This window comes from Ambystoma mexicanum, chromosome 14, assembly GCF_040938575.1.
Source record: "Ambystoma mexicanum isolate Mex_15411 chromosome 14, UKY_AmexF1_1, whole genome shotgun sequence".
NCBI lineage: Eukaryota > Metazoa > Chordata > Amphibia > Caudata > Ambystomatidae > Ambystoma > Ambystoma mexicanum.
In genome coordinates, this window is record NC_090940.1 from 222,189,029 (window position 1) to 222,212,214 (window position 23,186).

Below are 23,186 nucleotides of genomic sequence, written 5' to 3' on the forward strand. Positions count from 1 at the left end.
ATAATGGCACTATAAGCGCGCAGGAACCAGGAAGTTACATTGTATTCCGATTCAGCCTACGTGACGTCTACAGTACATGCTGGACTGTCACAGTGGCAGAGGAGGGGCTTCTGACATGCTGACGGCACACCAGTGCAGCACCCGCCCCTATTGGGCAGGCTCATAGATGTGCTACAACTCCCATCAGCCATAGCAATAATGAAGTGCCAAGCACAAACAAGGGGGAGGGCCTAGTCTCCCATGGCAAAGAAGCCGCTGACATGGAAGCGAAGCATGCAGCATATTTTACAGAAATAAATGTGTTTGATACTCCTTCGAACACATGTATTCAAATCCGAAATATGATCCTGAAGGAAGGATATAGTGTATTACCAGCCACGCAAATAATGGAGTTGTTTGCAAGAAATGTAATGGTGGCCATACTTTACGCGTAGTGCGAGGAGCAATACTCGGCCCAATCGGGCCTTTCCAACACTTCCATGTAGATTATGTTGATATGATTCAAGTATATCATCACCTTTTTGTTTTTGCTTTGTCATCCCAAGTGGGACGGGTATGCCCAGACGTGGGTTTCATGCCTGCTGGGCCTAGAGACCCAAGCTACTCCTCACTGATGAGGCCCAACAAGGCTGAAACATGTCTGGGGATGCTTGTGGTCTCGTGCAGAAGGGATGTGGCCAAGCAGTTTGGGCTGGACTGCCCCTTTTGGGGTGGGACCAAGCCTGATTTGAATATAGTTGTTCCCCTTCTGTCATGGCTTGGCAGGCGAAGAACAATGGTCTGGAGGGTTGCCGAGAGCAATGCCAGAGGTTAAAATGAATTCTAAACCTTCCCGCCATCACCTCTTTTTTTTGCTTTGTCACCCCGATTGGGACGGGTATGCCCAGACGTGGATCCTGTGCCTGCTGGGTCTAGAGACCCAAGCTACTCCTCACTGATGAGGCCCAACAAGGCTGAAACATGTCTGGGGATGCTTGTGGTCTTTTGCAGAAGGGATGTGACCTAGCAGTTCGGACTGGACTGCCCCTTTTGGGGTGGGACCAAGCCTGATTTGCATATGGTCTTTCCCCTTCTGTAATGGCTTGGCAGGAAAGAAACATTGGTCTGGAGGGTTGTCCAGAGCAATGCCAGAGGGTAAGATTCATTCTAAACCTTCCAACCATCACCTCTTTGTTTTTGTTTTGTCACACCGAGCATGACGGGTATGCCCAGACGTGGGTCCCATGCCTGCGTGGCCTAGGGACCCAAGCTACTCCTCACTGATGAGGCCCAACAAGGCTGAAACATGTCTGGGGAGGCTTGTGGTCTTGTGCAGAAGGAATGTGACCTAGCAGTTCGGACTGGACTGCCCCTTTTGGGGTGGGACCAAGCCTGATCTGCATATGATCTTTCCCCTTCTGTAATGGCTTGGCAGGAGGAGAACAATGGTCTGGAGAATTGCCCAGAGCAATGCCAGAGGTTAAGATTCATTCTAAACCTTCCAGCCATCACCTCTTTGTTTTTGCATTGTCAAGACTTCCACTACATGATAGTGGTTGTATGCTCATTCTCCCGGTGGATCAAAGCAGATCCATGCTCAAACCTGTAACGCTCACCCGGTATCCACGGGGTCATCACTCAGCCTGTTCTGACCTCTTACCACCTTGAACCCTTCCCTGGAGTCTACTCGACTGGAGACTGGGCCTTGTTTTCTTGGAAAGTGTGCTTTCCATCCTGCTTTCAGCGCAGGGGCGTGCCGATTGATGCAGACTCGTTGCTGCCTAGTTACTTCACTGGCAAGAGTCCGACAGGTAAGTATAATAAGTCTTTTGAACAGTTCTCTAACTTCGTTCCTTTCCTTCCTTAGATGATGGCCGGCGTCCGGGGATGGCGACGTGCTGCTGAGATGAGTAGTGCTGAAGGTGAGTGAGAGTGCGATGCGCGATGCGACCCTTTCGAATTTGTATTGAACTGAGTTCTTTTTCTGTGTCTTTTAGGTGTCTTTCAGCGTGGATGCCGGTTATGAAGAAGAAATGCAGTGAGTAAGCGCGGTATGCGGCGCCTCTAGATGTTTCCACGCTAACCTGAAGTGTCTTTTCCCTTTTGCAGACAGATGAGAAGTTCCAGAGACAGAGTTCTCCCAGAGCGGCTGGGATTCAGGTAAGCGTTTGAAGCTCGTACAGTCTTTAAAAATAAGCGAAGATTTGCTGAATGCTTACTAATGCCTTTTTTCTGTTCTTTGCCCTTTTCCTTAGGAAGCGGCGTGCCGGAATGGGAATGACACCGCCGAAGATGCCCGCAGAACAGAAGAAGCGATGAATGATGGCTGTTCCTAACGGTGTTCTTGTTCTTGCAGGAGCTGAGCGCAGAAGAAAGATGCAGGCCTACTGGAGACCGATCCGAACACGGTGAGTGTCACGCTGCAGGTGCAGAAAACACAAAGCATGTTTCTCAGCCTGGGCGGGGCTTAAATAGTCTCTCGGTATCCCTGGTGTCTCTGGGCTGAACCACACCCAAAAGACTAGACCGAAATATGTGGGGGCATCCATCTTGTCCCAATCAATGTACTACAAGTCCAATCCCCAATGTTATCCTATGGGAGTGAGTGAGTCTGGTGCCACAAGCGCCAAGCCCGACTCCAAGTGGGTCTTTGGAGGGATGGAGAGGCCCTTGAGGACCATGTAGGTGATCGTGGCCTGGCTCCAGCCTGACATCTTGGAGGGCTGGGGACATGAGGGGCAGGAATCATGACAAACCCTCATGCTCCCAGAGCAGCAAAATTCCTTGTTAAAGAGGTTTTCCCATATTGGAGAATTGGGCGGGGGCTGCGAGATCCTGCGGTCTGACAATGGACCTCACTTTGTAAATGAGACCTTTGAGCATATCACGGCTCTACTGCGGATTAATCACAAGTTTTCATGTGCTTATCACCCGCAAGCGGATGCAATATGTGAGTGCCTCAATGGCCTGCAGAAAGAGAAGATAGCAAAATGTAAAGCCACGTTAAAAAGTGGCTCCATTGCCTACCACTAGCCCTGTTAGCATTGCATAACCAGCCTGGATCTAACCACCACTTAAGCCCCCATGTGGTGGTGACAGGGCGATGGATGTGACTCCCACTCGCTCATCCCACTATAGCACTGACAAGATGCCCACAATTCTGCAGTTATTCTTGGAGAAGAAATGCATGTTTTATATTGCTTCGATGATGTCTAGTGCGTCTTTTATCTCTCGACCGCTTCAATCCTGGCAGGATAGGTCCAAGAAGAGTGAGGAAGACAACACCCCAGAAACGAATCAAGAACTTTTAAAACCGCCACTACTTTACTCAGGGGACACGGTTCTTTTGCAGAATTTCATTCGTCCTTGGTTCAAGCCAAGGTTTGAGGGACTCTTTCTCGTCGAACAGGCCACTCACTGTGCGGTTAAGCTGAGTGGCAAAAAGCCTGGAACTATATCAGAGACTTCAGGCCCTGCCAAGGTGAGACCTACTCCCACCAGAACAATGACAATTTGATGAAAGAAGATCATCTGGACAAAGGAGAACCATCCCCACCAAGACTAACTCATTCTATGGCTAGAGCTAGGGAAGGACAAAACGCACCATTAGATTAGGTACACTATCTTTTCTTTACACTTGGTATTCATTGTGAAAGTAAAGGACTGTTTCACATACATGATTCCATACCTGCACACAACCTTTCAGGAGCACTTTATTCGATTTGTAATTGAATCAGAGAGTGAGCGAATGATCCCGCCTTGATTGTTCTTGCATGCTTTTACGTGGCACAAACCTACCCACAATTGACATATAAACGGAGACCCATCTATTATAACACTGCTCAGTAATACCCTCATCCGGTTGGTCTGGGAGCGGTTGTTCAATGATGCACTCTCACAGTATTTTAGATGACAAGCTTAACCTAACCCACTAAAACCTTAATCATGCATTTCTTAGGCTGTTCAGGTGGTTGCTACAGATCTTCAGAGCAACGCAACAGGACATTCAATACTACAAAATGGGAACTTTAATTCCAACTGCTGTATTAATGTTTTGTGTCTTCTGTTGTCTCTATCTATTTACCCTCCTTGCATTACAAAGAATGTTATTTTCGCATGCATATGCTCTGACCCCTACTAATGTAACACCTACCTATGCTTTTACAGAGGCCATATCTGGGCAATTGACAAGCACTGCCAAGGAGGTAAAAAGACTAAAACACAGTGCAGATGCAGACTTTGAACAGGTACATTCATATCTAACTGATACAGCCAATATTTCTAATAACATGTGGTATAAGCACATGACCAAGGTAGGGAAAGAAACCACAAAGGAGCGCTGCTACGTATGCTCTCTCATCCCCTATGCCATGAGTGTATCCAGAACATTTGTAGCAACTGAAATCCCGACCGCCAGAGCACAATGCCTCATGCACTTGTCGCTCTGCACCACCAGAGACCGATGTTACACTCACCTGGCTCCCACAGGGACGTCGGTCAGACCCGGACAGCTGCGGTCTCCACCCACGTGATGCGTAGTGCAGCGATGACTGACTGGATCTGCCCTCCTAATCTTGTCTGCTTAACCCGTAGAAATATTCTCCTGCAAGTGGAGAGATGGATTTAGCCACTTGTGGATTCAAGTGATGGCACCCCCACAGTCCTCCCCAACTAATCACCTCCGAAATGCCCTCACAGCAATCTCACCTTATATTCTTGAAAGATGAGCGCTCCATCCTGCGTGGATTTGCAGGGGCGCGTTGATTCCAGTTACTTCAGTGGTTTGAAGGCTGGGAGAGTTCCAGAGAGTATTGACTCTGAGGTTCCTGGTGAGGACCATTAAGTATTAAGTTCATAGCGTTCAATATGTCCGATGTTCACTCTTGTTCCCCCCTTCCTTTCTTGTCTTGCAGCTGGTTTGTGAAAAGATGCTCTTGTGGCAGCTGGTGGCGCTCAGGTAAGAGTCTGTATTACCCGGCGCTGTCCGGTAAATGTTGCACGAGGAAAACGTGTTGTTTTGTCTCTCTTTACAGATGCGGCACGTGAAAATATGGAGAGTCACAAAAGGATGCCTCCGGTGGTAAATCAGGTAAGTCTACGGTGGTAAGAATTATATTTGTTGGTTCCCTCGGCTCACCTTGTGGTTTTCTTTCGTCTCCTATGTGCCAAAGTTCGGCGAAGAAATGATGGAGGCAGCGCCGACCCGAAGGATGCTGTGAAGACTGGTCAGTATGGCGCGGCGCTGCAGCTTGAGGTGCGGCGCGTGCAGAAATGATGTTCTTTACAGGTCCGGAGACAAGATGGATCCAGAATCAGGTGTGGAATAGAAATAAGTTTGTTTTCTAACCTTGTCCCTTTCTTTCCTCTTTGTTTTAGGAGCTCCGGATTTGAGGCGGGCGTGGCAGAAGACTGGATGCAGGCTGCAGGCACGGTGAGTGTTACGCTGCTGGATGCAGAATAACACGAAGCGTGTGTTGCTGGTCGGGTGTGGTTTAAATAGCCTCAAAAGTAGTGCCAGGTAAGAAGTCCCTAGAACCACACCCGAGTAAAAAATAGTCCCTGTAGAAAAATAGTCCCTTTCAGGCTTCATGTTCGATTGGCGTCATTTGCAGCATGGTTTGCCTGAGGTAAGTAATGACTATGAGCCTGGGACCTTAGGCGCCAGGACTGATTCCTAATATGAGCCTGGCGCCTAAGGCGCCAGGACTGAACCCAGATAGCCCCTAGCCGGGGCTGCTGAGGTTTTACTAAATGTCTAGATGCCTGTTCCCGGGGCTGATGGACTTGGTCCGGATGCCTGGGGGTAGGCATCATGACAGCCGATTTCAAGGGAGAAGGGCCACATTAAGATGGATGTTGCGAAAAACCTTCCTTTACGAAGAAAGTTACATCAAGACTCAAGAGATGATAGAAGACTACTGAAGAACAGACAAAACAATAGAATACATCTCTGATGGTCAGAAGCAATGATACTGATTGTGAGAAACCTGACGGATTTCTCACTTATGAAACCTGGGGATTCTTTGTTCAGGTAGCCAGGGCACAGCCATTGCCTTTGGAACTAGATCCTGGGGGTGGACCAGTGCAGGAGGATCACCTTACCAAGGGGTCTTTGGGGACAGTTGGAGGAATGCCCTCGGGAGAGATGCAGAATGCCGCCACTTGTATAGGTTGATATTAACTAACATTAAAAGGAAGCATAGGAGAAGAAATATATCCCTATCCGACATCCCCACAGTCACTATGGGACATTATCATCTAAAACCCATTCAACTACAACCATACATCTGCCCCCTTCTCCCTGACAAACACTTACAGAAGTTTCCTTCCATCATTAGGAAAAACTACATTTCCCATACTTCCTCCCCATTGCCTTCTGCCAAAACCACTGGGACGAAAAAGAGGAACAGAGCTATGAAGATTGCCCATCGGAACCAATGTACCATTGATTCCTAGGGGCAGTCTCCATCTTGTCCCATTAACGAGGACAGACAGAGTCAGGCCTCCCTTTTCAACTACCTACACCCGACACCAATTAACACTGAGTCAGTATAAAAGGTGGAGCACTGAGACACACTTTGAGTGAGCTGGGGATGCAGTGTGGACCAGAGGAGCTGAAGAGCCTGGAAGGGAGCGGAGGGCCACGACACTGATTCTGTGTTGTTGAAGGGCTGCAGCAGGGCTGAGGAGCTGTGGCTTCCAAGACCCAGAGACGGCAGATCATATCATGCTGACTCTGTCCACAAAGTACTCATTTTCTCTGGGTATATGAAGGGAACTCCAAGTACCTGAGGGGCAGGTGGGAAGGCCCTGACCTTGACCCAGAGTGTGTCAGAGAAGTTGCTCACCAGAGCTGCGCTAACTGGGTGAGCCTCATGGCAAGAGAGAGGAAATACCGGTGAGCGTTGTGTGGCTGGAGTGGGAACCTGAGCATTGAATTTGAGAAAGAAATCAGAAAATAAAAAGGCCCATGAAAGGCATTATGGGACTTGAGTTCTTTTTGAAATTAAGTGAAAATGAACAGTAAAATAATGTAACAGAGTGGTCTGGCTGAAAACAAAGGTACAGCCATTCTAAAGACTCTGTGCACTGTGAAAGGGGTCCGAGCCCAAAAAAGGGAGACCCAGAAATTGTGTTGGAAAGGGGACTGAAGCTGAACAAGGGAGACCCAGACATTGTGCTTCAAAGGGGTCCAAGGCCGAATGAGGGAGACCCAGAAATTGTGTTTGAAACGGGTCTGAGCCTGAACAAGGGAGACCCAGAAATTGTGTTTAAAGAGAGAGTTTTTTTTAAAAAGCCAAGGCTGAAGAGAACCTGAGATGATTGTGCAAACTATTGAATCTTGTCAAATATTTGAACTGTGTAAAAGCCTATGGGCCACATTACGAGTCCCCCGGTAGCCTTGCCGGTAAAATTGGCAGGCTGCTGCCGGACTTGTGCATTTTTCCGGCGCCTGGCTCCATGGAAACACCGGGGGATTATGGCCCTGTTGTTCCTGGAAGTCAGGTGCTGGAAAAATGTAAATCCCCATTCCCATTTGAGTCCCGTAGGACTCAATGGGAATGGGGATGAGGAAAGCACTGGCACTGTTAATAACAGTGCTAGTGCTTCCCGGAAAGTCTGTGAGCGACTGTGGTTCCGCCTGCCAAGTCAGACCTGGCGGGCGTGACGGCAGCCGCATACAGACTCATAGTATGCCGGTTCGGTAACAGCGATGCTGATAGGCTTATCGGCACTGTTGTTACCGGACCGGCACACTTGTAATGAGGCCCTAAGAGTACCATAAGGCATAGCAAATGCTAAAGAATAAAGTTAGGGGAAGGGAACCCTGAGAAAGTACAGTGAAACAGTTTGAGCCCGAAAGAGGGGAACCAAGGAATGAAATTGAAAGTGAGAGGCTGGGGCCCGGTTGTGGAGGCCTATGGAGACCTAAAATGCATTCTCCTTTGGAACTTTTGTATTTGTGCTGAAAAGCTTGGAACTTTTGCGTTTGTGCTGAACAGCTTGGAACTTTTGTGTTGGTGCTGCAAAACGCAGGGGATTGACCTAGACTTGAGGGCAAGGGAGACCCGAGAGGACAAAAACCTGAACTTTGAGACAGAGTTCGTGAATGCCAAGCAGGATATGGAGGGCCGAGCCAGCTACCCCAGGTGTAGTCGCACTGTAGAGTGTGCCCATATGTCAAGTGCTCTACCCCTCCCACCTGTGATACAATGTAGGCAAGAATCTTTTGATGCCATTCTGTCGTCCTTTTGTTTCCCACTGATTTTCTGTTTGCATTACATATCTCTATATCACTTGTATGGTATTAGAGTGAGGGCAGGCAATAGGTTTTCTAGTTTAATTGTTATTCTTTTCGACTAACGACGGAATAGGACTGTTTTCTTTTTCTTTTAGATGGTAGAGTGTGCTCCCATATTTAGTGTTGGGGCAAGATAGGAGTTCTTCCAACCCCCTTTTGAAGTAAATAAAACTAGTGATTTGTATCTCTTGTGTCCCCGTCCTTCTTGTGATACCACGTCTGCCTCACATGACACAAAATGAATTACAATGCCCTAAGACAGGACAAAGGGAGATAGGAGGACTGCCAGGCTGCTGGGAAAGACCACAGCTATTAGTATATGGACACATTTACACGGCAGAAGGATGGAAGCAAGGAGTGGTTGGGAGCGAAGCACACAGGCTCCTAACAGTTCCAGTAGAAATAGTGCAAAAGGAAAATGACAATTGCCTCAAGGAATGGGAAGCAAGTGCAACGTCGCTCACATGGGTAGAAAATGAAGCGGGTCCCTTGCTGATTGTACCACTCGAGAGTGCTTCATTATGTTTCCAGAATGATGGTCCACTAAAGGTTGTGGAGAATAAAGGATGCAAGCAAATCTCGAAGATACCAGGCATGAAGGTTGGTACCACAGTGCTCATGGATCCCTAGTGGGCCTGCAGATTGAAGGCGCCCATGCAGTTGCCACCTAATTGGGGAGGGATATGTTCTCTCGTACAGTTGAATACACCAGCATTAGTAGTGCCCCTAAAAGACATACAAATAGACGGATTTTCCAAAATAGATGCTCATCAAAGAAGGAAGAGATCTGTAGAGCTGATAAGAGTGAAGAGAGGGAACTATGCATCATCAAACATGGAAGACGCCTTAGACGCAATTTTGAGGAACCCCATTCAAACGAAACATTAAAACATTTACTCCTTATCTGCAAGGGTTTGTCGGCTAATAGAAGAACACACCATGCCCACCTCTTTACACACTTTTGCAGCCTGGACAAGGAATATTGGTGGACGTATCTGATGAACATGGAAAACATCAAGCCGGTGATTGCTGTAGGAAACTTCTCAGAGAGTCTTAACCTGGACAACAAACCGGCTGCGGATAGTGGACGGGAGACATAACAGTCAAGAAACAAGGAACACATCGTAACAGGAAAGACTGTGCATATTGTGAAATGAAAGACTCTGTCAGCGATCAAAGAGGACTAAAGTTAAACCCATGGATGAAATAAGTAAAAGACCATTCAAGGTTTGCACAACTTGTAAAAACTAGTAAAATAGTTGAATCAAGTATAAAAAAAAAAATCGAAATAAATAAATAAATAAATAGACGCATACCACTAGAACATAGGCTGAGAAGTTCTTTGCATCCATCATTCCAGCAGTCCAAGCAAATGTGAATGCTAAATGGCTCCATATTATGCATTGGGAGCGGATGCAGATGATAAATTCAACAGTCAAGGGGTTCAATGCCATCAAGGAAGAGTTGAGAGCTGTCAGCTTAATGGCCCTCTCGAACCAATACGTTCTAGACCTCTTCACAGCCATAGAGGGAGACGTTAGCACCAAGATCGGGCCTTATTGCTGTACATTCATTCCTGCCCACAATGAAGAGAATGGGACCCTGACAGAGGCCATTACCCAATTATCAGAATTACATGCTAAAATGGAAGCAGAGACTAATGCCATAGGGAAGGACGATGGCTGGTTGTCATACATCTTCGCATGTATACAATCATGGATGGCCAACAAACTGAAGGTACTGATAGCAACATTGGTACTAGTGTTATTCACCTTCTGTGTCATCAGAGTAGCAGTATCACAAGGCAGGAAGACCACTGAAAAGACTATAGGGATAAAAGTACTAGTAGACGTAGAGACTGAAGAAGAAGAGAAAAAGACTTGTAATGCACTGAAATCGCAGTTGACGCAGTGTCCTCTGTTACCAGCAGGAACAGTGTTCGAGTTTACCTTCAACACACGTGACTATTGGGGGAAATAGGCATGGTGCAACCCTAGTTGAGACTGCAGTTACCTGACCTTGAGTTTGGAAGACCATGCAAAATACCATGGACATCTCGGAGGAATAACGAAGGTCTGGCTCCCGAAACTGTACGTGAACAGAGAGAGTCATCTAGGTAGTGTGGTCGACTGAAGACAGAGGTCCAAGTGTAGCCCCTGTGACCCTTATCCAACTTTCAGTACGAAGACATAGAAACAATAGATGTGCATCACTTCCAAGCCCTTCATCACCATCTTAGATGTATCACATATGTGAGAAACATTACTCTCTTAGGCAGCCATTCAAACCATACCCGACTGACCATATGGAGGAAGGAGGTGGAGTTGTCATCAATTGAGCAGGTTGACTGACTATAACTCAAGAATTTAATGACATCATCACTGACATCACAACCCAGGTGCACAAAGGCATGAAGTACATAGGCCCCCATGCACAAAGCTGCACAAACATAAAGTAGATTATTGCAGACATGAAACAAATGCTTATGACTCACGCAGATAAATGTCGGACATATACATATATATCCTTTGCTAAAGCAGAAACCACAAGATGTCAAGTATACATGTATCCAGCTTGCACATGCTTAACTGCAACTAACACGGAAAGCCATAAGAACAAAGATGGAAGCTATAGGCCCACTGAAGTGAATGGGGAATGGGGAAGGGATATAGACTTTGAATACATGAGAGAACAGACAGCCTGATTCAGCTAAAAGCAGGCAGACTGAGCTTCCAGAGCGGACAAGGCATACCCTAGCCTAGGACGAACAACGATGGAAGGTTTCCAAGCTCACCAAGACAACCAGACACTCGCAAGGAATATAGTTTAAAATCCTCATAATTGCAAACAGCAGAGCTCCATTATGTAGTCTGTACACACATGACCAGGAAGAACAGGACAATGCCTATTCACTCAAGGTAGATGTACAGAAGCTGTTCCCATCGAACCAGAGGTGGAAAGATACAAGTGTTGTTCAAAATTATCTGAAGACTTATGGGACATAAGACTGGACCCCAAAGCGCTTGTCAGTTCTATGACCTATTTATGAAACTAATACAATTATTAAACTGCAACTAAATTATAAACTGGGTGTAACTGTAATGGGTGGTTGTGTCAAGCTGGACCCTATTCCCAGGGTTTTCAATATACCAATAGTTCAACAATTACACAACCGTACCTGCACATGTACAATTGATAAGAAATTAATCAATCCCTCTTGGTGCACTAATAAGGACTATGGTAATTCACTGCATGAATACGCATTCTTTATGGTGAACCTGGCTCTGATGTCACCCAATTGGGTGGAATAATGTTTATCACTTATATCCATTCTGTAATCTTACAGTCTCACTCACAAATGCTTTTGTTTAACTTGTGATTGTTTATATGTTTATCTCATTATGTGCCTATGTCTTTTCTTTTTCTTGACCTGTTACATGCTACATTGGCTACATTGGTATCCTTTTTGATGTTTATGGTTGGTCTCAACCTATAGATGTTCAATTTATTTCATTGGACCTTGTTAATGCATACATTAAATGTTTTGTTTTGCTTTGCTTCCCTCGCCCCTATGCCCTGGTTTGTTTTATCTGATGTGCTGTAACAATGTAAATTGCTGTCCTTTGATTCATGTATGTGTTATGACTATTCATATTATTGTGTTTTGTTATGTGCATACTAGCCTGAAAGAAGACCTGTGGTCGAAACACGTGTCGGCTGTGTCAATCCTATAAAATATTGATTCATTTCTTATCAATTGTACATGCGCAGTGTGGTTGTGTAATTGTTAATTTGCTCAAAATTAACAACTGAATGTACTCTCTCAGGCTTAGATGCCAACATAATGGAACACACACAGCACCTCTGTGTTCGTTCCCATCGCCTTGAAAAGGTTCCCCCAGTCTGGTAGCTGTCCACGTTCTATCCAATCCACAGTTACCTTTCACGTTAAGACATATAAAGTTGCAGTGGCCAATAGTTTCTTTACTTTCCTGCAACTTTGTATTTGGTGTAGGTAGAGGTGGTTATAGGAGGAGCCACCAGATATGTCGATCCAATAATCATACTAACCCCTATATAACGCATAAGTAGATTCCCTAAAATGACCAATCCACACCACCGATAGGTTTTGGGGGATGTTACCTGTTTTTGTGACACATGTTTGGTGGACGAGAGCTCTGAAAATGCTATGTCATTCCAGTGTGATCCCTGTCATTTTGTTGGATAATAAAGACAGTAAACGCTGCCCTATGGTTGAGTCTTCCATTCTTGCGGCGAGGATTGGATTGGGGCCCAAAAATCATTTTGCTGGTAACTGAGGTGACTGCTAGAGAGCCCCTGCTGCTCCTTTACAGACCAGTCCCACCCCCACCCCCTTCTTACCAGCACTTGTCTTTGGGCTCCCTTTCCTGACTAGCCTACTGAGTCAGGTTCATACGTCTCCTCGCACTTTGACCCCCACCCCTTCTTCCCCCTGGCACTTGCCCTCGCAGGCTTCCCCTAGCACTGTCCCTGCACCTGGGCCCTGTCCCTCCTGCACTACTTCCTCTTCCTCCTCTCCCTATCCCATCCCTTAACCCTGACCTGCCCCGAATGTCACAAAGCCTAGTAGGACCGTTATTGTTTTTTTTTTCTTCCTCGCCTGTCCCCCCACCCCTTTTTTTGTCTTGTGGCACCTGGAAACATCTTTTGATGTGTAGGCGCCATACAAATGTTCAATAAATAAAAGAAAATAAACATATAATCCTGACTGTTAATAAAACGTGCTGAAATCCTGGTAAAATGGCATGCTCGGGTTCTGTTCCTTCTTACTTCTTACTGACACCATGGATCTTTTTTGCAGTCAGGAAGACCTCCAAGTCTCCCTGGGATATTCTCCCTTTGAACTCCTATGTGGAAGGGAACCACAAGATGTCCTAGACATGCTGAAGGAAACCTGGGAGGAGAGAGAAGAAGCCCTGTTGCCAATTTCTCACAAAGCGCAAAAATTGAAATCACATATGCGAGCTGTTCGAGAAATTGTCAACTGCTGGGACTTGGGAGCGGGCCAAAAGAAGGCACTCTATAGAGGCTGACATCATAATTTGGGTTTGCTAAACATGCATTGTACTACCACCAGCATTGGTTTTAACTGTAAACTGCACTCATGTTCGCAGATAATTAAACACATTTCCAAGACCTTGATGATGAGATCTGTGATTATAAAACGAGTCACGCATATTAGTGATATGCAAGACAGCAATGTAGAAACAGGCTCCACAGGCTTTTCCAGATCACTGTTCATCTATTGTCTGATGGTAAACATGCATCTAACCATCTTTGTATATTGGCTGAATTAGAACAGATGGCAGGAGTCCCAGAATATGAACTGGTTGAGAAAGAGGACTGCAGCATCATCATTGATGTGAGCGAGAAACAAAAGTAAGAGAACGTAAGTGTCCCAAATTTACTGAACACTCAGAATAGGTCATCAATGAGCAAAAAGAAAAGAAAAATCATAATTTGCAATGTTGCTTGAATACCCTTAATGGGCATGGCTGATACAGTAAACAATGTAATACACACTAAGCCATTGCAATCATCAATGTGAACATGTTGTAGGCATACTCCTGGTTCATTAGATAAAACGAAAATAATATAAATGAACATGAAAATAGAATGGGGCTTTCTCCTCACAAAAGCCCAGGAAAGTCTTTTTAGCAGTCTCATAAAAAAAGATAAGATGTTAATATCTATGTGGAAGAAAAGCCATTTTTAGAAATCTTTTTAATTCATCACTTATGAATAGATTGTATTGTATAATCTATGGAATAGGGATAACCTGTCACACCTCTTAAGAGGGTATTTCAATGGATGATTTCTTATCTATTGTGCGTTCTTTTGTGATCAAAAGAGCATGTTCCCCCCTGTATAAATAAGTACTAAACAAGCAAAAAAATAAAAGCATGGAAAAATGTTAAATCAAAAGACTTCAAGGCCATTATCCTTTTACCGTCAATGAATGTTAATAATGGGAGCTACTATCACGTGCCTAGATTTGTATCTGTTTTTTTTTTATTCATACAATTAAGATGCATGCATGTGGCATTCTCCGGTGGGGCAGGGGCTTACATTTTTGGCCGATGGAGTCCCATTTGGCTTAAAGTGAAAATATGGAGAGAAATTACTCAGTGGCAAGAGACAATTGACGCGGCAGTGTGTGTTATAGAAGTGATTCCACTCACTTGTTTATAAGTTTGCTCATTTGTATTTCATCCAAAGTTTACAGTTAGCCTGACAGAAGCTAAACAGACTATGGGCCTCATTATGAGTTTGTCCGTAAGCATGACAGTAATGCTACGCAACGGGATTGCTGTTATCGCCATTGCCCATGGAGAATTTACTGCCATGTTACAATGGAAATGCATTGACAGTAATGAAAGTGATGACGGAAAGACAGAAGAAGATGGAGGAGGCACCCAGATAACCGGGACAGGGTCTTCCTCCTCCCTCCTCCCTGGGTTAGGGGGAGGGATAAGCCAAAGCGCGAGAAAGCATGGGTAAGTAGATTGCTGTTTGGGGATCAGGGTGCCTTGCACGAATGCCGATTTAGCGCTGTGCCATATAGGCAAGCATGCATGGCGAGTTTCGTCGAAAGGTTCATCCGCGTTGTTTTTTGCAGTTCCGAATGCAGGGACAGACCCTGGTATGGGTGGTCGCAGTATTTTGCATTTGTTTAATTCATCTTGTCGGTTTCCGTGTGAGCCGCAGCAAGGTTAGTGAGGTTCACAGCAAGCCTAGGGTGGACCGGCTCTCATGTCCGGTGTAAAGAGCCTTGGTGTTTTTTCCCCTATTGAGTAGCAGAGCGGGGGTCATGGTTTTCAGAACTCAATACATGCTTTCATCGAATTTCGGCCTCCAAGTTGTTGTCTATAACCAATATATTACAGCATCCCAATCGATGTAATTTAACACATTAAATCTGGATTTGTCTTTTGTATTTTAAAGCTTTAAATAATTGAAAAACAATGGCTTGTGACATTTTCATTCATAGACGTGCATAAAAACCTTTGACTTTTACCAAAAAGCAAACCGTTTTTTGTGTCAAACAAGCAGACCTTAAATTATGCTTGCCTGAGGCCTGCAACATATGGTCCAGTCTCTTCTGTCTACCAACCCTTGCACCCAAATGGCCTACATAAGAAGAAAGATCAAGTAATGGGCTAAACGACCCCAGCAGCATGCAAGAAGGCAAACCTCACAGAAGACAGCACAGGAATGTAAGATATATTAGATGATTTGACCAGGATCACTGTATCGTCTGCTGGAAAATCCAGGATACAAACATGAACACCGTTGTTCCATAGTCTTCAAGGCAGATACTTATTAACCTCTTGGACAAACAGTTTATGCCATCGTTGGAGGCGATTGCCTAGGTTTTACAACACCCCATCTGAACAAACCAATTTCTAGACCTTCAACATACGGATGACGTGTTAGTTTTTATAGCAACCCCTATCTGGTACAGGTACATTGCTGATAATAGCAGAGGTGGCTCTGCAAAACCAAGTACATATGCAGGCAGGTTTATAAACTTCAGACATAGGAAAGGCTCAGCCAGCCTTGCTGGAATGTGATATTCTAATTGTGCATATGAACGCATATCTCTGCAATGGGTGCTTCACACACTGAGCTAACTTCTGAACCGTCGTGGCAATCAATTTATCAATATGCATTTCACCATTGCCTATTGCACATGATCAACATAATTCCCACAGGAAGGAAAGAATGCTACAGAGTTGTGCCTTAAGGAACAAATAAACAGTGGTCGAAGTGTATGAAAAGAAGTAGTGGAACTATGTTTCCTGCTTGCCTGCTCCCGCTCCCCACAAGTCCCATCGCCACACCCCTTCCCATTAACAATCCAAACCCCCAAACAAACACACCTGCTTTTTAACTGAATGTTCAGTGCAGTGTACTGAAGAGAAGGTTTCAACTTCTTCCTACACTTGTATTTTAAAACGTAACCATTCCTGAACGGTTTCTTTATAAAATAAAAGTATAGGAACAGTAAAACTTTAATAAAAGAAGTAGAGGAGCTCCACTCCCGCCCACTGCACACAACCTATGTATACAACAGTGAACACAGAAAGCAAGACATGGTGAATTGATCAAGGCAGACTGCACTTGCCAAAACAGAAAGGCAATGGGTTTAGAGCCTCAGCAGCACCCCATAAAATATCCTGACGTGTGCTATTTAAGACTGGTCAACAATGGAATCTTACTTCTTCAGATCAGCTAGCTTTGTGGGTCCCCCTCCAAGGTGGGGGCCCTGGGCAAGTGCCCCTTTTGCCCTCCCATAAAAACGTCCCTGGTTGAACCGCGGGAAGGTTGCTCTTGTTTAAATAAATGTTAGGTGCCTTTGTCGGTTGCCATATCGCGTGGGGCATGGGTATAGCAATTTGCATCTGCATTATAGCATGCAGGTAATTTATTCTGTGATGGGTCGCCATGCCGTGGGGCTGCTTGTAGAAGGATAAGTCTGCTGATTAATGCTCGACAGTTTGAGTGCCTTTGGAGGGTTGCTGTACCCACAGGGATTTAGTATATGTAAATATAATTGGGTCTTGGTTACAGTGAGCGGTGGTATGGGTTTATCAGGAATTAATAGTTTCCCTTAGAGTATTAGTATTTATGTGTGGTACCCGCATATGGTCTCTTTGACGAGGGGGTACCACTCAAAGCGGACAGCAGGTAACAGGGCTTGGTAAACAATTTTGGTAATCTAAGTTGATTTGTACGGTTTATTGCTCCGTTGTTTGCCGTGTGTTCATGGGAAATGTATTGGAAATAGGCGCAGGAGTTGGGAGATGGGTTAGAAAGTATGGCCGCTAGGATGGTCCTTAATGCACGCAGTGGCACGCAACTCCGTACGAGAGGCCATGGAAAGGAATGGGTAGCGAAAGAGGTCAAAGGGAACAAGCAGTTAACAGGGCTTGCATATCGTCCCCTCTGGACAAGATAGGCCCAGGGTAAGTAAAATAAACGGGCCTGTTTGGTTTAATGGGTACAGGCTAGTAGATGTACACATGGGAACTGCAAACTATTAATTACTGTGGGCGTAGGGTGCGCCTTCAGTTGCTAGCCGTAGTTCGTTGTAAACAAAGGATGGGTGAAGAGCAGAGCTCAGGTTTGGACCCACAGCAGAGCTTAAGGTATGCATGGCCTGGTGATGGTCGGCTAGTCGGGAATATGGCGGGTCTACGTGCGGTTAAGGAGGCCCGGCGTGGTTGTGAGCCTTTATTGCAGGTGGAACGTAATGGGGTCACGGTGGTTGTTGAATGACCGAGCTAGGTAGTGGGGGGGGGGGGAAGCTGCTTATGTGCGCACTGATTAAGTCTAAGGGGATTAATAAATAGTCAAGTCTTAATGGAGGAAGATGTTACTTTCTTCCCACGTACACTGGATCAGATGGCACGCACAGTCCTCAGCCACCCCCATTGCAAATCCCAGACTGAGGCCAGGTGAGCCTTTAGGTTTCCCCCTAGTTTAACCCTTGGTAAGGCAGGAGTCACGAATGTTTATGCGCGACTTCCTCCAGGGTGCGAGTATTCAACACACCACTAGCGGGGTGCATTAGCGGGGTGCACTACAATCTCCGCTCCCATATACCTCACTCGTGTTTGGACAATCGGCACCAAGGCTCGTGATCTCTTACCATCGGGAAGGAAGGTAGATCCTCCCATTGCTTTGCCGCGGAGCCATGGGGCACCATAGGTGGCGTGATAGAAACGATTTGCGATAGGTACGCCACACAGCCACCAGTATGCAGGTCAGGGTGTTAGCTGGGCACCTTTCATCTACCGTTCTTGGCTTCCCAATTCGCGAGTGTTGCAAGTAGAGGACACAGGCATGTTATCAGGGGCCCTAGGTTTTAGGGCACACTTCACAAATAATTTGAGCACATTAAGTTAGTGCAGATATCTAAAAGGGGTCTTGAATTGTGATGCTCGCATTTAAAGGTCGTCTTTTATATGGTAATTGCTGCTGGGAAAAGGGTGCACAATACTGGGACAGGTAGATCAAGGCCCGCGTGGCAGGCAAGTGGTTTACTGTGAAGACTCACACGGTGGTTCACGGTCACAGATAGAGAGTGCATTCAGGTGGTGAAGGGGAGGTTGATGATTTTCCATATTTCCCAGGAGGATGGCTCAGCGGCAACCTTCTCGCCTTGAGAGCAAGACGACACGGAGCAGCACAGGTTCGAGCTCCGGGTCCGCTCGTAGAAACTTCTGGGTATTAAGCACGTTATAAATCACTCATCATAGCATATACCAATGCAATTTATTTAGTTACAGTGGTGCTTCAGCTTTCAGGGATCCCCCCTCCTCCCACACCCGGGGATGTAATAAGGGCTCGAAGGTAGATGGATACCCTTGAAGGCAGCCGTATCTGGGCATGTAACTCGTGTTTATGGTATGGGGTATAACTGATTCGGGCAGGGGGTGAAAGTTCATGAGGTGCTCAGGTCAGTTGCTGAACTGACGAGGTGGATGCGGAAGAGGGTATACCCTACGAGGCAGGTTGTCCAGGCTTGGGACAAGGCGGGTGTACCATGTCACTGCAAGGTCTTGTAGTTGCAATGGCACTGAAGTGGGGGGGAGGGCCAGGGCTCCCTATTGAGCTTCAGAGGCGGCCATGAAGGATACAAATACACAACTTAACTTACTATTGATTGTGCGTGGGGGGTCGGTTAAATTGGAACAATATAACACCAGGGGTATGAAGAGAAAGGTGGGTTAAGTTTTGATCCATGGGGGTTAAATGGGAGCTAAGGAGTGGAAATTAGGTCATCAGGATGTGGTGGTTTAGGTAGCGGTATCAGTAGAAGATTATGATAACGATGTGATATTCCGAGTTGCAACTAAAGACAAACAGGATTCTTTTATCGTGGCGGTTGACCCAGGGGGTGTCTAGATTTCTGAAGGTATGACTGGGGGACATGTGTCAGGAGTTACCAAGCTACAAGGTGAATTAAGAAAGGTTCATTCTCTAAAATAAGGTGTTAAGCAATGCATTGGGGTACAGTGTTGGCATTAAGATCGGGTTTTAGACTAACAGGTCAGCAAGGCCAACTCAGCCTTTCATCCTTCCGGGGACGATAAATAAGTAACAGTGGTGGTGGCGCATCTGATAGGTAGCAGTATAGGTGTTAGTAAAACGCTACTTGAATGCCAGAAAGATGGCCGAGGGTGGCCTAAAGCAAAAAAGGACACGCTCAGATTGTCCTGGTCTTGAACGGCACTCCCCCAGCCTGGGATCGGCTGCGGGTAGGCAGTCTGCTGGGACTATGGCAGGGGAGCTTTGGCCTACTGAAGGAATAGATGAGGGGAAGGAGGTCTATTTAAGAAGAGAATGGCCCAGCTCCTCCCGGTCAGGAGTGGCACTCCTCCAGCCCGGTAAAACTCCTGCAAGGGCAGGCAATCTGCAGAGGATTAGGGTGGGGGAGATTCGGCCTACATGACAAGTAAAATGGAAGTGGGGAGCCTCCCTTTGAATATCCAATGGCGAAGGGGGCTTTACTAAAGGAATGAGAAGGTCAGCTTACCCCGTCGGAAACGGCGCTACGCCAGGACAAGATCTCCGGCAAGGGCCGTCAGCCCAAGGATTATTGAGGGGGGCAAGGTCAGCTTTATTTAGAAATGGATAGGACTGAGACAAGGGGGAAGGAAGGCAAAGTTGGTTTGTGAAATTCTAGCAAAAGAATAAATCTCAAACTTCACCCATCATGAACGGCGCTCTCCCAGCATGGTAACTCCTGCAAGTGAAGGCAGAGCAAGGATGAGTTGGTTGGGGAACTTTAGCCTAATAATATAAGGATAGGAAGTTGCAGTGGGCAAAGTATGACGTACGAGTTGAACTCACAGCAGGGTAAACCAGGAGCCGATGGTCTGAAATCAGGCCAAAGCAAGAAAGAAATGTGGAAGGGGCAGAAGTGATCCCCAGACCAGGCACAAGCTGGTCATAGGTGAAGTCCATGGTTGAATATGCAAAAGAAGGAGTGCCCTGGCCAGCATGCAGCATGGAGGTTTTACAAAAATTGTGCACGAAGTGCTCTAAGCTCCTGCAACTATGAAAGAGGAAAGGGGGGAGCCGCGGTCGGCTGTAACCCACCTTTGGCGTGGCAGTATTTTGGCGACCAGTGACAAGAGACAGACTCCGAATGAGCCATTGCAAAGCCGGAAGGGTCTTCGCTCTTCTCGGACCAGCGCTTCTTGGGAGCCTAAGCGGCGGGGCGCCTGGTGGTAGTAATGAGGGCTCAGCTTCCCCCGAAGAAACGGCGCTCTCTCAGCCCAGGAACACTTGCAGGGGCAGGCTGGTCTCAGGCATGAAGGGTTGGGAGAGTTGTGCCTGCTGTGGACTTTGTTGGGAAAAGGGGGAAGCAGGTTTTGGACACGGAGCAGTCGCCGCACCTTCAGAACTATTTTCACAATTGTTTGCTGTGTTTTCTATTCTGTGTGAAAATAAATCTGCGGCCTTTTTATGTCAAAAAGAAGACATGTCTAATTCACCACCTTACTAGTGGGAAAAGAAAGGGGCTGAGAGGAATGAGCAAGGGCGATGTATGTTGGCATAGTAATGGACAAATGCCCAGGTTATGGTAATTCCGTCCCATGGAATGTCATACCGTGTGAGAAATCTGCCAAAATTCTGTGGAATTACCGATATCGCCCGCAACATCAGCAGAGTAACGCTAGCTGAATTACTGCCAAACGGAAATAGCATCAACCTGGAAATGGGAAGCTCTACAGCGGCCATTTTGAAAACCCCAATCCACTTAAAATGTATCACTTACAGCAGACATCTTGGTCTCACACTAACGAGACAGATGCCAGGTAATGACGCAATGGGAGCATGGCAAAGGTGAGAAAAAAGCAAGCATGCACACCCACATGTATTAAGGTGAGCTGCATATGCCAGAATAGGAGGTGGTGCCCAATTCAAAGAGGCTGTTTGGTGCGCAGTACCATGAGACATCATGCAAAGGAAGGATAGCACCTGGAATGACGTCAGGGACAAGGTGGTGCTTGTGGGTACTGTGCAGAGTGATATAGAAGACTGAAGAAAGCATTGGAGTGATTTGAAGGAACGTTTGTGGAGTCTTCTCGACAATCACTGTCGTGACCGCACCACATGGGGAAAGGGAACTCTAGAGCCTTTGCATCTCACACCCTCGGAGGAGAAAGTTGCCAGCATACTGTACATGGATGGCCTTGAGAGAGTCCGAAAAGCAGTGGCGGGAGTGAGCAGCCACCCTGGTGACTGCAAATGAGGATACCGGTTAACTGGAGAAGGCAATGCAACAATGTGTGCCATATGTTCAGCTGCTGCCCACGCAGCAGTTAAATGTATAGTTTTACCAAGTGTGCGGAAAAATGCATGGACGAACAGCTGTTAATGCCATTATTCTGGTGGTAATTTAATGATCACAATTGTTACTACACCACAGACATTTGAGATCCACCTTGGAGTGGCAGTTTAACCTCCAGCAAGGTGTTGGAGGTAGCCTCGTAAATGGAACAAATCTGCAGAAGCCCTCTGGGCTGAATTACCACCCAGGTAATTTTGCCTACTCCACAATGTAGCGCTATGGACTGCAAAAAAGGGAATACACACTACCATGCACCACTCTTCATCTGGTGGAAGGAAAATCTAGCAGGCTGAGTGGCCATTACGGTACAAATGCCGCAAAAATACCGCAGCAATACTGACAACCTTGGTAAGAGGCCCTACGTTGGCAGTAAGGCTCATGCAGATTGTCCCACAACATTGCCCGGGAATGTGAAGAGCCCTCCATACAGGTTGCAAAGAAACGCACACCAAGAGGACTGTAATGTATTGAATGTCTCTATGTCACTATGTACATGTTACCCCATGCAGTCGTGAGAGCTGGTGGGCCCCCTTGAACCTGCCCTTCTACCCGAATATATTCAGTGTCATGCAATGAGATCCGATCATGAAAAGCCAGCAGGGCACATGGCCCAAAAGCATGTGCACAACATGCGGATGTCAGGGGCACATCAGGACCACTGCTGTAAGCAACAGATCCCGGATGGCGATACAAGTATCAACTTTCATGATGCAAATGTGCAATCCTAGCACTCTGCAGAACTCTACTGACAGGACATAAACAATGCGTCCCCGTTCCTTCATCTGGAATGCCTTACACATTGACGGGGGGCATGTGCACCCTGTATCCAGTAAGCTCTACATAACGGACATGTGCATAACAACTCACGCCCAACCAAATGGCTGTAACCCTAACAAAGGCAAGTGTCTGACGCAATGCACACTCGAGACATCTTGTTTATTACGTTCCCGAAATGTCATGGGCTGCCAACACAGAGTACCAAGAAGATGCCAAATTGCAGGGCTGCAATGCACAACTTCTCAGCATGGCAAATGAGTACAGATCTATTTTCCCACAGCAGGCTCCCAAGTTACCAGGCCGAAGACTCAAGAGGCTGAGGCCACAACTTCAGCTGGCCAATCCCCTGTTAGAAGGACATTCTGAAGCCCTGCAGCCCAGAGTTCAGCAACCTGATGAAATGCTCGAGCTAAACCAACTGCAGCAGCTAAAATAACTGCAGCCACAGTGGCAGGTGCTCGTATCTCCAGCATCACGCACACAGCCACAACCGCGTCAGAACCTGCCACTACTACTGCCACCATGTCGGCCAGTCAGGCCGCCCTTGCTATAGCCAAGGAACCTGCCACAGTCACTGCCAGCCAGGCCATAGGTGCAACTGCTGAGGAGTCTGCCACAGTCACTGCCAGCCAGGCCATAGGTGCAACTGCTGAGGAGTCTGCCACAGTCACTGCCAGTCAGGCCATAGGTGCAACTGCTGAGGAGTCTGCCACAGTC